The following is a 15,101-nucleotide window of genomic DNA, read 5'->3' as shown; positions in this document are numbered from 1 at the left end:
CTGTTGATGAACCCTTGAGTGTTAATGGAATTTGAAAAGCCGTATTCTAACATCTAAAATCTAAATATATATGGAAAATAAAAGGGCCCAAACAGCTGATACACTCCCTGAAAAAGTAACCGGGCATGAAAATTGCTTAAAACACTATCCCTTCACTTTATTGATTGACAAAGTGTGGAAACTGCATGGAGAGAGACTGATAAATCAATGAAACAGATTAGACTCCAGAAACAGAGTAACACATAATGTAAATACAGTCAAAATGGGAGATCATTAGCTATAGTGTAGAAATAACTGATTATCCATGTTAAAAATATGTTTTGAAAGGGTCCTTTATGTCACACACACACACATACATGCACATGCATCCTAAATATAAAAAAGACTTTACATTGAAAGAAAAAATATGAAAGCTAAAAAGCTTTAAGAGGAAATCTCAAACAGTTTGGAGCTTGGACTTAAAAAGCACAAATCGTGAAGGAAGAACTTGATACCTTCCACTCTATAAAATATAAAAAATTCTGTTTATTGAAAGACTCTGAAAAGTGACTGTATAAAGGAGCCACAGCTGAGAAAAGAAACTTTCAAAACATACGACTGGAAAAGGATGTGTGTCAAGGCCTTTAAAATATCCTACAATCAGTAGAGAGTCAATCTAATTAAAAATGGACAGAAGATACAAGATATTTTCAGAGAAGAGAAAAGATGAGAAGAGAAAACATGAATAAGAATATAAATGTAAATGGTCTACTTATTATTCATCAGGAAGATATTAATTTAAACCACAATAATTTTACATTTATCCAATTTGGCAAAAAATTTAAAGGACTGCCAAAGGACATGAAGAAAGGGAACTGTGACTTCTGGAGAAAATACAAATTTGTGTAAAAAATGATTTTAAAAGCAATTTAATATTACTTAATCAAGCTAAACATACACATAACCTATAACTTAGCAAGGCATACTCAGAGCTCATAAAAGCATGTAATAAAACACATATACACACACATACAAAACTGTAAACAAACTAATATTCATGAATGGTAGCTGGACAAATAAATTGGGATTATTCATTCAGTGAAATATCCTACAGCTATGAAAATGAATAGCCTGCAGCTATGTATGTCTACATAGCCAATTCACCACATTATGTTAAGCAAAATGTGCAAAGAACTGAACACACAAAGCATGTTCCATTTATTACATTTGAAGAAGCCAGAACTAGAAAATATATCATTTATAAATATACATGAAGTAAAAGGATAATGGAAATGAATGACATGATTAAAACTACAGAGGTAGTGAGGGAGGACAGGACTGCAGGAAAGTTAGTTGGATCCCTTAAAGACACGGGTAATGATCTAAAGCTGGATAATGGGCTCATAGGGTTTATAATATTAATATTCTTTAAATTATGCCAGTTCCTTTTTGTGCTGTTCATATGACATATTTTAATATTTAAAACATTAATGCAAATAAAAGCCCAAAGTATGTGGAACAAAAGCTATTACTCTATTGATATCACCAGGAATTTTGGGTTTTTAAACTAAAAAAAATTCAAAAAATCTTCTAGACTAGATTTTATTTTATTTTACTTAAACTTCTATTTGGTTGATGTAACTTGACATGGAAAAAATAGTTACAAAAGTATGCTTGAGGCTCAAATTCACATTCAATAAAGCATACTTCTTGAATTCTTCCAAACAAGCATTTTTAAAACCTCTGTTTTTAAAACCTCTGTTTTAAACCTCGTTTTTGACAGATATTATATAAAATATTATTGATTTTCTACATTATTTTCAAGCAACCTGTAATTTTTGTGCATTCAAATTTTCCCACTCTGCTTAAAATATTCCTACAAACCCTCACCTTTCAGAGATACATTAAATAAGGCCAGTCTCTCAATGTGGCCCAGGAGGGCAGAATTACTGGGGTTTGTGCAATTCTTTGCATATATTTGAAATGTTACAGTAACCACTACAGCACTGGATGCCAGAGCTGTGCCAGTCCCACAGCTTATTGACTTACTTAATTTCTTTTATGTCCAAAGGCCCCTGTCTCATTCCCAGCTCTTTGTATTCTCCAGAAACACTGTTATTCCCCATGCATTCCGCTGTGCCTTTGTGCCTATTTTGTTTCTTGGAATTCCCTGGTTTGGTGTTTTGTCTGGCTAACTCATTCATTATTTCAAACTTGCTTGGGAATCACCTCCTTCATACCTTTAATTCGCAGTGGAGTCTCTGTACCTGCAGCAGCAGCGTGCACTGGAGGTTTGTTCAGAATGCAAACTCTTGGGCCCAATCCCAGACCTACAGAGTCAGGCACTCCGGGGGTAGGACCAGCATTCTGCTCTTTTCATCCCTTTGAGTGACTCTGACCCACACCAATATTTGAGAATGTCTGGAGTAGGAAAAACACCTGTTTTTTGTGTTTCCATGTGACCAGCCTCTACTCACTGTGCCACTGTATCCTCACCATATTATGTTAAAACTCCATGTTTGCCTGTCTCTCTGTATGAGGCACAGACTCTTATTTACCTCTGTATTCACAGCTCCTGACTATGGGAGACACTCAGGAGATTTTTACAAAACTGTAAGATCTAAAATATTTTAAAGATGGTCGTCAGAGGCACAAAGGAGACAGACCAGTCTTTCAGAGCCCTGCAACCCATCTTCCTACTAGAGATTTATCCCACAGCCTAGCTGAGAAGTATTAGTCCTCTTAGAAAAACTTTATTTGACAAGAAAAAAATAAGTCAATGTGTTTGCAAGTATTGGTTCTGAAACTAAGCCTGCTGATTTTCTGGCCATAAATGTAGCAAGAGAGTGATAATTCTGAATTCAAAAGAAACTCATTCTAGTTAAAGGCCTTGGTGGTGACTGAGGGTGTGGCAATCCTAATCCCATTTTTCTCTTCTACCAGTTGCAAGGTCTTAAGGATATGTGGATCACAAATATATATCAAGGAAACCTCTGCACTGGAATCCAGAAGAAGAGGTGAAGTGGTCATTTTATAGATCTGGAGGTTGCTTGAATCATAGTAGATAATGGTTGAAACTAGACAACTAACCTGGAATCAGGAGGGTAGAGATGTAGAAATTATGACAAGGCAATGAGTCAAAGTCCGGACAAAGTCACGACCATTTTATTATTTATTTATTTGTTTGTTTGTTTGTTTGTTTATTTATTTATCTTGAAACAGAGTCTCAGTCTGTTGCCCAGGCTAGAGTGCAGTGGCATGATCTCAGCTCACTGCAACCTCTACTACCTGGGTTCAAGCGATTGTTGTGCCTCAGTCTCCTGAGCAGCTGGGACTACAGGCATGCGCCACCACACCTGGCTAATATTTGTAGTTTCGGTAGAGACAGGGTTTCACCTTGTTGACCAGGCTGGTCTCAAACCCTTGGTTTCAAGTGATCTACCCAAAGTGCTGGAATAACAGGCATGAGCCACCGCATTCAGCCATAAATCATGAACATTTTAGAAAACAACTATTACAGGTAGCTAGCAGACATGAGGGAGCAGGAGAGGGCTCTCCTCTACCCACTAGGAATGTCAGTTGATGATTTGGTAATTATCACATTGACTGTCTAAAAGTTATACATTGGCAGCCGGTGCCAGGGAGAGGCCATATCCTGATGGTCCACACCTGTTGCACTAAAGTGTTAATTGAATGCAGATACCAGGGAAAAGCAACTTCCCAGGCATGTGCCTTAAGAGACAAAATGGCCGAGTATGAGGTTCCAGGGACACATCCCTGAAAAAGGGAAAGAAGCCTTAGATGCGCTTGTGTGTAACTTCTTAAACACACTGCATGTGCTCACTTCCCAAGGGTAAGAAGGGCACTGTACATGTGGGCAGCCCACCCTAAGGGAAGAATCATGGGAAAAGGGCCAGCCTATAAAGTCCTAGGATCAAGGTTAAACACCACACTGGGCCTTCACGTGCCCTCTTCAGTCTCTTCCAAGCATACTTTCCCTTCTTTCCTGTTCTAAAACCCTTTAAAATAAACTTCCACTCCTGTTCTGAAACTTCCCTCAGTCTCTTTTTCTGCCTTATGCTTCTCAGGCGAATTCTTTCTTCTGAGGAGGCAAGAATTGAGTTTGCTGCAGACCCATATGGATTCATCACCAGTAAGTCAGATACCTTCCACTGGTGACATAACAAAGACTATGGAATTCAGCAGCAGGTGTGTGAAGATTCTTGTTTTTGGCCCATTCATGATTTTTAAAATAAATTTATTTTGACAGCAGAAAACTTGCCTATGTTAAAGATTTCGCAGGCAGGAAGTAAGAAGAGATGAGAATGTGCATCAGATGGAAGTTTGGGTGAAAGGCAGGAGGAAGGTCAGGTTAGAGGGAGAGAGAATGGTTAAAGAAGAAATGAAGGGCTTAGGATGAATACTAACAGCTGTTGAGTGTTAACCCTATACTATGATGCAAATCTAGTGTGTCTTGCAATATTGAAAATGTTGTCTTCTCAACAAATGTGTTGAAACTGGCAGATCCTAAAATCAGAATGCAATGCTATCTATTATACCATAAGCCCATAAGCTCATTAAAGACTATGATTGTTTTTCATGTCAATATTGGAATATATACGCTCCTCATTTTCTTTGTTCAATACATATTTTATGAACACCTACTGTGTATCAGGTACCAGGCACTGACATCCCCAAAGAGCCAGGCTGGATGTAGCCACTGCCCTGAAGGAGATCACACACAAGTAGACAGGAGGATGGGTCCAGGCTTAGTTCGTCCTCACATGCACTCACTCCTCACCTCACAACAGTGTCAAAGTCACACAGACTTGAGCCTCCCATTCTCCTGCCTAGGCCACTGTTCCTCAAACCTGGTTAGGTTGCAGTAAGTCTGGGATTTACAATGTTTTAGACAAAATACTACATATTGTTGTCTTTTTCTTAAAAACAATGTTTTACACTAATTCAAATAACACTTCATATTAGCACGTTGTGTTTGCTCATTTATTCATTCAACTAAAATTTATTGATAGCTTATTATGTGCCCATCCCTGTGCCAAACACCAAAGATATGATGACAAACAAGATGGGCACAGTTCCTGTTCTGAGTCTCATGAAACTCTATTCCATATAGACAGAGGAGAGGTCATGAACAAACCAAAAGTACAGAGGAAAGAGGAAGAATACCTGTTTTATATATGAAAAGGTTGGGTGAGTCAGAAAAGCTTCAGCAGAGAGATGATAGCTGAGTGGAGTCATGAAGAATGAGTCTCTGTTTAGCAGCAGACAATGGGGACAGGGTAGAGCATGGGGAATTAATCTCGAACTTGGAGAAAAGCAGTCCATCAGAGAGAAGATCACCTCCAGACAGGGCTGGTGGTTATGGCTGGAAGATATGGTGCTTGACAGACAATGATAGTAGGTAAGAGCAAAAAAAGAGGCCAGCTGAAAACGTCCTTGTACTCCCTGCCAGGAGCTTGACATATATCCTCAGGGCAAGCAAGCAAGAGCCATGGAAGGGCCAAATAGAGACATGACTGACTTAGTTAGGATTTTGGAAACATCAAGAGGTGTTGCGTGATGGAGTTCTGAAGGCAGGCACTAGCCAGATACTGGAAGGAAATGTAGGGCAAAGCAAGAAGTTATTGGAGCTTTTCTTAGATTCCTGATGGCATGACATGGCTCCAACCTTACTTTTCTCTGGCCTCAGGTAAGGACAGCCACTCAGAAGTGGGCATACTTCTAAGTGTTGATTGGCTTCTTGATAAAACCCTGATAAACCAAGGCTGAACCACAGCCTAGGAAAGGAATAAACAGAGGGCAGGCTGATCAAGTGTGGTGCTGCTTTGGACAGTGGAGAGGGCAGATGTGTCTCTCTGCACATCATTTGTATCTCCCTCTGTAATCACTTCATCCTCTTGTCTGTTTATCACTTGCCCACATTTCATACACATTGACAGCACATCTTATTTAGCTTGTGTCTATGATTTCCTCCACCTGACTGACAAGCACAGGTCCCATCAGTTCTCTCTGTTTTCAGTGCCAGTGGGCAGCCAATCAGTCTTTCAATTTATATGTAGAAGCTGCAAAATCCTGAGAATGAACATGCACTATCAACCTTTCAAAACTAGTTTTACCACTCCCAAAAGATATAGTAATTTTTAAAAACTTTGCAAAAGATACAACAAAGAAATAGGATTTCTTCTTTATGTTCGTCTAAGAGAATTTTAAAGTCTTTTCTTTAATAAGAAAAAACTACATTTCTGACAAGAAGGGAAGGAGAGAAGAAAGAGACAGACATAAGAAAAAGAGAGAAAAGACTTTCTCTCCTTAGAGAGAAAGAAATCATGTTTGCTAACTCATCTATTCTTTTTCTGGTAAATATAGTGTAGTGAATATCTGAAATCATGAATTCAGTTTCCTGAGTTCTAAATACCTATTTCAAGTATTAATGAGAAGTTATTATGATACTTTCAAATTACTGAGTATAAAATTAGGGAAGAAGCCTAAACTTTCAAAAGACTATAAAGGAACCCAGAAGACTAATGAATGATTAATAAATAGACAAATAAACAGGAAAAATAAATAAATGAGCCTGACTTGATCCTGAAACTGAATTTTTATAAACCAAACCACAGTATCCAAAATGGAAGTCAGCTAGTTTCTTTCTCTCTCTTTTTTTTTTTGTTTTTGTTTTTGTTTTCAAAGCATCAGCAATACTGTTAAGGATGTCTCTTTTGTAGCTTATTTCATTTGTCCCTGAATTGGAGATAGTAAGTTGGGAAGTAACAGAGGATTGTGGTAATGGGTCTAACTGCAAAATGTTGTGTAACTACCTAACTAAACAATAACTACCTAAGAGGGAGGAGGCTAGTAAAGACCTAATAGAATTATATCACATAAGATTATACATATACATGTATTTAAATAAATTCCATTGTGTGTATTTAAGGAATACAACATGACGTTATGAGATAATATATACATCATTTTGTTTTTGTTTTTGTTTTGTGGCAGAAGCAACTAAAATCCACTCATTTAGCACAAATCCCGATGTATTATGGTAGTTTGATTGCCTGTGATCCTCACATTGTCTCTAGACTTGTGTATCCTGCATATCTGCTACTCCAGGCTCCAGGCTACTCTGTTGTCATTTTATTTATTTATTTATTTATTTATTTATTTATATTTATTCATTTTGAGACCGAGTCTCCTCTTGTCGCCCAGGCTGGAGCGTAGTGGCACGATCGCGGCTCACAGCAACTTCCGCCTCCGGGGTTCAAGCGATTCTCTTGCCTCAGCCTCTGAGTAGCTGGGATTGCAGGCGGCCGCCACCATGCCCAGCTAATTTTTGTACTTTTAGTGGAGACGGGGTTTTGCCATTTTGGCCAAGCTGATCTCGAACTTCTGGCCTCAGGTGACCCGCCCGCCTGGGCCTCCCAAAGTGCTGGGATTAGAGGTGTTAGTCACAGTCCCTGGCCATCATTTCTTAGCAATATTTCTTTTTTATGTCTGCATTTAAAGTTCGTTTTACCTTTATTGTTCTAAATAAATCTGTTCAGAAATGGGAAATTGATTTTTTGAAGCTTCACACTTCTCTATAGAGATAAGGGAATTATTTTAACTGGCCCTTCTGTATCAGGTACCGTAGAAATCAGATAAGTCCAGGATGTCACTTAGGTTAGGAGCTTTACATGTCACAAAAGAACAAAGTATAACTATTACATCAACATTTTTACTCAACACCCTACCCCTGGTGAAAGTCCAGGGTTCCTCTTCTGTAGATTGCTGTTCTGGGGGTATGAATACAACTTAGCCCTGCAGAAGAGGTGGTTCCAGGCTTTCTGGAGTCTCTCATATTATAACGCAGCAGCTATCCACACACTCACTCTAATTATGCTTAAGGATACTTGGAATTACATATATCTCTTTGAATTTCTTTTTCATAATACGTACACTTAAAAATGTTCTCTATTTTATCTTAATGCTTTTCTTTTCAGTGAGTCTAAGAACACACAATATCTCCACTATTCACATTTGCCAAAATATATGCACATTAAGGATGGTGAACTACCAACTATCAGCACTGTTTAGAAGAAAGAAATGCTTTGGGGAAATTATTCTCTAGGTTTACCTACACAAAAACACTTCGAATAATTTTATTATCTGTTTGAAATAACTTTGTGATATACAAAGTTGTTTCTCAAAGAATGGTGCTATAAATAAGTCAAGAATTAGTAGTTTATTACAGCAGGTTACCAGAAAGAATAAATAATACTTGGAATTAAAAAAAAATGCTGTGGTCTTATATGAACCCTTGTACTTAAGTATCTCAATTCTAGATTAACAAGAATCAGGCAAATGAAACATTTTCATTCACAGGCAAAGACAAAATATTGAATATAATTTACTGGGTCTGGTCTAGTCAAGCAAGACGAGATAGTATATGGTTGTAATAATACATATATTTTGGCATCCCTACCAAGCCCCATTTCCACCATTTCCCACAAATATAACATGATTTCAAATGTTAAGAAAGAATGGAGAGTTTTTAATTTTAGCTGAGAATACTTTTATTCTTTACCTGTGGGGATATGTGAACTGATGACTATAAATGTGTTTCCCTTAGAAAGAAAGATGTAAAATAGGACCAGCAGTTACTCATCTGGCAATGATAGTAAATATCCTCCTACCAGAAACTCAAGTTTCTCCTTGAAGATGTCAACTTCAAATGAATTTTAAAGATGTATTTTCTTATAATTTTATTGATTCCTTGATTTGGTTTTAGCATTAAAAAGCAAACAAGGTCAGAGGCTATATCTTCTTTGATTTTAATACATGGCTTAGTAAAATGAGATGGTACATCACACAGATGAAATACCTGACAGCAGTCTTACAGTAACAAAATACTACCTTATGGGCCCAGGACAGCAGGTGGTTATCCCATCCTGGAAGAGCAGAGGAGGGTGGGCAGCCCCATTTCTATCTCCCCTTCAGAGGGTTCAGTGTTGGGTCTGTTGTTCTTGAAGTAAAGATGCAAATTTAAGGGGCAGCAAGAACAGCAGCAGTAGCATAGCTTTGTGACAGCATTTTCCTTTGACAGGCATCTTGATAAACTCTTTAATGAAGAATCATTTAATATATATGACTGGCCTATAAAATCAATTATAATCAATATGATTACATTGCCACTTGATCCCACATATATCTTACAACAGACTCTGTTTTTAAACACTTTATTAACATCTCTCCTTTCATTCAATTATTCTTTCAACTTTTTCCTTCCAATCTAGCTTATTTTAAAATATTTAATTGACAAAGATTAAAGATATTTAAGGTGTCTAAAGTGGTGACTTGATATACGTATACATTGTGTAATGATTGCCACAATGAATTGACATACCAATCACTACCCATACATTAGATCCCGAGAATGGGTTCATTTTATAACTGCAAGTTTGTATCTTTTGACCAATATCTCTCCATTTCCCCACCCCCTCAGCTCCTGGCAACCACTGTTCTACACCCTGCTCTTATGATTTCAACTTTTTAAGATGCTACATACAAGTAAGAACATACAATATTTACTTTTCTGTTTCTGGCTTCTTTCACTTAGCATAGTGTCCTCCAGTTTCATCCATATTGTTGCAAATGTCAATGATATTCCATTGTATAAATGTTCCACAATATTTTTTATCCATTCATTAATTGATGGACGACATAGGTTGTTTACATATCTTGGTTATTGTGAGTAATGCTACAATCAACATGGGGTTTAGATATCTCAAGAAACTGGTTTATGTCCTTTTAATATGTACTCAAAAGTGGGGTTGCTGGGTCAAATGGTAGTTCTACTTTTAATTTTCTGATGAACTTCCATACCATTTTCAATAATGGCTGCACGACTTTACAGTCCTACCAACTGGGTACAAGGGTTCCCTTTTTTCCACACCCTTGCCAATACTTGTTATCTCTTGTTTATTTCAATAGTAGCTATTAGGAAATGTGTGAGGTGGTACCTCATTGTGGTTTTGATTTGCATTTCTCTGAAATGCTCAAGCTCCTTTCATAGATCGGTCAGCCATTTGTATGTCTTCCTTGAATGAAATGTCTATTCAGATCATTTGTCCATTTTTTAAATATTGAGTTCTGTGAGTTCCTTATAGATTTTAGATACTAACCATATTAGATATATGGTTTGCAAATATTTTCTCTTATTCTGTAGGTTGCTTTTACATTTTGTTGATTGTTTTCTTTGCTGTGTAGACACTTTTTAAATGTGAGGTCTAAAAGCATAAAACTTCTAGAAAAATACATAGGGGTAAGGTTCCTTGACATTCATCTTGGCAATGATTTTTTGATATGACACAAAAGCATAGGTAATAAGCAAAAATAAACAAGTGGGACTACATCAACATATGTTCATTAAGCTTCTTCTATGTGTTAAGCAAAAGTCCTTACCGTCATAAAATTTGCATTCTAAGAGACATAGGGAGACAGACAATAAATGAATAAACAATGAATATATTCAGATAAGAAATGCTATTTTGGGCCAGGTGCAGTGGCTCACGTCTGTAATCCCAGCACTTTGGGGGTCCTAGTCATGTGGACCACTTGAGGTCAGGAGTTTGGGACCAGCCTGGCCAACATGGTGGAACCCCGTCTCTACTAAAAATACAAAAATTAGCTGGGCGTGGTGGTGTGCACCTGTAATTCCAGCTACTAGGAAAGCTGAGGCAGGGGAATCACTGGAACCCAGGAGGCGGAGGTTGCAGTGAGCAGAGATTGCACCACTGCACTCCAGCCTGGATGACAGAGCAAGACTTCATCTCAAAAAGAAGAAATGCTATTTGGGAAAATAAAGCAAAGTAAGAAGGAACAAGGAATGTAGCAGAGGGGTGATGCTCTTTTAAGGAGGCAGTCATCTTGGTGAAGATTTTGTGGATGACAATTGAGGAGCATCTAGGAAAAATTTTGTCACCAGCCATGTAGCATAAGATCATCCCAGAGAAAATTGCATGTGGAAAGGACCTAAGGCAGGATCATCTATGATATGTTCAAGAAACAGTGGGGAATCTACAGTGAGCAAGAGTCATTGGAGGCAAGGTTAGAAAAGTGGTGGGAGTCAGATCACATAGCCGTTATTAGGACTGAGTGGTGTGAGAGATCCTGACTTGTCTGTAGAAAAGCCATGCCATGATCTGACTTGCATCCCAAAGGTTCACTCTGGCCTCTCTGCTGAGGCCAGTGGGTAAGTGTTGAAGAAAGGAAACTCATCAGGAGGCTATTGGAATAATCTGGGGGAAAAGGGGATTTGTGGCTGCTTGTATCACGAAATTGCAAAAACTGCAGAATTTACTGATGGATTTCACATTGGGCCTCATAATGGGAGAGTATTCAAAGATTGCTGTAAGTTGTGGGGCTTAAGCAACTGAAATGACTAAGTTAAATATGAAGCAGTATGTGTGTAGTATCAAGAGAGGGACTAAAAGCAAAATCGCCTAGACAGCAAGGATGGAGAAGGTATAGGTGAAAGGATAAGGAGATGGAGAGCAGGGTGAAGAGAGAGAAGAGACAGGCCCTGAAACCATGACTTATGAGTTTGAAGATAAGGTGGTAATAGTATATGAGGTAATCTTTAAAAGTTCTGGATAAACCCTGCTTATTTGGAACTCTGTGAATCGAAATAAAAAGCAACTTTAGAGATAGATATAAACCAGATGGTATTATTCTATTCAAAAGTTAATAGAATAGAGTAGAAGCGAAGATTCCCATTTATATTTTGCCATTCTCAGAAGTCCACATAAGCTGGTGGTGGGCATGGTGTGCATTTGCTTCCGGAATACCTGGTCCCCCAGATGCTTGGCAGGGTGAAGGATGGGCATAGGTTAACATTAGGTTAACATGCGCCTTTAGGGCTCACAAGCATTTATGACGACATTTAATTATAAACCATCACAGATCAAAAACCTTTGTTCTCCTCTGTGGATACATATTTGATTTTTATAAATCTGAGGTTGTTTGGAAGCAACTCTCATGACAAGGCCATTTAAATCATGATGAGGAATGACGGTCAGAAAATGAGATGCCGTCATAAAATAACAGAACTGCTTTGTTTCTGTGGCTCTAAAAGTACCTCCAAACATACCTTGAGCAATAAAATAACCAGAAATGTAGCCAATTTCCCAAAATGATTTCTTCAAAAGATAACTCTATTATGGACACAACCATTGATGTATTATTAAAGAAGCCTTACATCATAGTCACAAGTTTAATAAGGTATTGCAGTAGAAGGGGAATATATTAATTAGTACAAGCTCCTCTTGATTTTATTTCTCAATTTATTTTGATGAGTTTCTTGGGTGGTGTTTCTTAACTGGATAGAAGGAGTATTGATGAGTCTGTTAGCAACCAGGAAATGTCTGAGGTTTCAGGTACAATGTAGGGTTCCTTACTTATCCTAAAAAGATTTAGAGAAATAAAGAAGATGAAGATAAAAAAGATACACTTCCAGCCAAACTGAGAATTTGCTTTTCACTCTTTATAAAAAGGATGTTTTCCTCCTGTCTTTTATTTCCTCTTTATTTTTCCGGGAGAAAAGAGTATGAGAAAAACACATTACCCAAAATGAACCTGAGAAGGAAAGAAAATAATAAAATCAAGTGATAAGTTACAAATGAGAAGAGTCCAGCAAATGAAATATCTATTAACAATGAAGATAAAGAGAATGTGTAGGAGCAGATGAAAAGGAAAGGTAGTAGAAGAAAGATGTATAGACTCAATCACAGACAGGGTCTGAAAATTAAATGCCCTAACAAAAATGGGTTTGCAGACAGATAAAAAAGAAAATGGGAAGAGCAGACTGGGAGGGATAAGTAATGCAGCTTGTTCCTTCACAGACTGCAAGCTGGCTTTAGAGAGAAAAAATCATTAATATAGCTTATTCACTCACACATTGTCAAGAAGAATCAACCAAACAGGGCTCTTTGGTTAAAGAGCAAAGCTGCTATTTGCACCATTGGCTGTGAAACTCATCATAAAGTCAACATGTGGAATAATCTCTGGGTTCAGAAACAGGAGACCCAGAATCTAATTCCAGATCTGTTGTGACTCACTGATGCCCATTAGGAAGCCTCTGGGCCTCAGCTTCATCATCTATAGAATGGAAGAATCAGGCTAAATGGTTTCTAAGTTCCCTCTGGATCTGGTGTTTAATGACTTATACAAGTCTTCCATCAAATGTCTAGTATTTGACTCAAAAATGATAGAAGGATAAATTAGTCAGCTTCAGACTTCTTGATTATCCTTTTTGATTTGTCTTCACTTTTATTCCTAGGGAACAGCCTTGATAAGTTTTTAAAACATATGCTTGTTACATTATTATTAATTTGTCTACTTTTCAAATCTCATAATTTATTAAATCCAATCAGTCTGGCAATACCCATGAAGAAAATGTGATAATTTGTCCATCGGGTTATCTAAAATAGCATCACAAGATGTACAGAATTAGCATTTACTAGAGCACCATCTATGTGATTTCAGAGTCCTCTGTAACTGGAACTTCTTTATTTTGAAGAATGCAGGTAATGGAATAGATCTGAGAAATTATCTAATGATTACATCATGAAAGAATGAACGGCATGAGCCACCGTGCTTGGCCAAGAATTATCAAATAACTTTTCAAATTTTTTATAGTTTTTAAAAATTTCAACAGCTTTTGGGGAACAAGTGGCTTCTGTTTACATGGATAAACTCTGTAGTGGTGAATTCTGATATTTTAGTGCATCTGTTCCCTAAGCAGTGTACACAATGCCCAATATGTAGTCTTTTATCCTTCACTCCCTCTTGCCTTTACCAAGCCTCCAAAGTCTATTATAACCCTCCACATTTCTTTGCGTCTTCATAGCTTAGCTCCCGTTTATAAGAAAGAACATAAAATATTTGGTTTTCCATTCCTGAGTTACTTCACTTAGAATAATGGCCTTCCGTTCCATTCAAGTTGCTGGAAAAGACATTATTCTGTTCCTTTTTATGGCTAAATAGTATACCATTGTGTATATATACCACATTTTCTTTATCCATTTATTTTATTTTTATTTTTTTCTTATTTATTTATTCATTTATTTATTTTGAGCCAGAGTCTTGCTCTGTCACCCCGGCTGGAGTGCAGTGGGGCTATCTTGGCTCACTGCCAGCTCCACCTCCCGGGTTCATGCCATTCTCCTGCCTCAGCCTCTCAAGTAGCTGGGACTACAGGCGCCCGCCACCACGCCCAGCTAATTTTTTGTATTTTTAGCAGAGATGGGGTTTCACCATGTTAGCCAGGGTGGTCTCTATCTCCTGACCTCGTGATACGCCCGCCTCGGCCTCCCAAAGTGCTGGGATTACAGGCGTGAGCCGCCGCGCCGGCCTATCCATTTATTTGTTTACGGGCACCAGTCAAAGATTGGTTCCATATCTTTGCAGTTGTGCTGCTATAAACATGCATGTGCATATGCCTTTTTCATAGAATGACTTCTTTTCCTTTGGGTAAGTTCCCAGTAGTGGGAATGCTGAGTCAAATGATAGATTTACTTTTAGTTCTTTAGGGAATCTCCATAATGTTTTTCATAGAGGTTGCACTAATTTACATTCCCATCAGCAGTGCAAAAAAGTATGCCTTTTTCACCACATTCACACCAACATCTATTGATTTTTGACGTTTTAATTATGGCTATCTTTGCAGGAGCGATGCAGTATCTCATCATGGTTTTAATTCCCTGATAATTAGTGATGCTTACATTTTTTTTGTATGCTTCTTGGCCATTTATATATTTCTTTTGAGAAATATCTATTTATATCCCTTGTCCACTTTTTGATGGAATTATTTTGGGGGGCAGAAGGGGGTGGCTGTGATTTGTTTGAGTTCCTTGTAGATTCTGGATACTAGTTATTTGTCGAGTGCATAGATTGAAAATATTTTCTTCCATTCTGTGGGTTGCCTATTTACTCTGCTGCTTATTTCTTTTGCTGTGCTCAGAAGCTTTTTAGTTTAATTAGGTCTCATTTGTTTCTTTTTGTTTTTGTTGTATTTGCTTTTGGGGTCTTAGTCATTAATTCTTCGCTTAGGGCTGATGTCTAGA

Source organism: Pongo abelii, chromosome 11 (genome assembly GCF_028885655.2).
Source record: "Pongo abelii isolate AG06213 chromosome 11, NHGRI_mPonAbe1-v2.0_pri, whole genome shotgun sequence".
NCBI lineage: Eukaryota > Metazoa > Chordata > Mammalia > Primates > Hominidae > Pongo > Pongo abelii.
Note: the sequence above shows the minus strand (reverse complement) of the source record.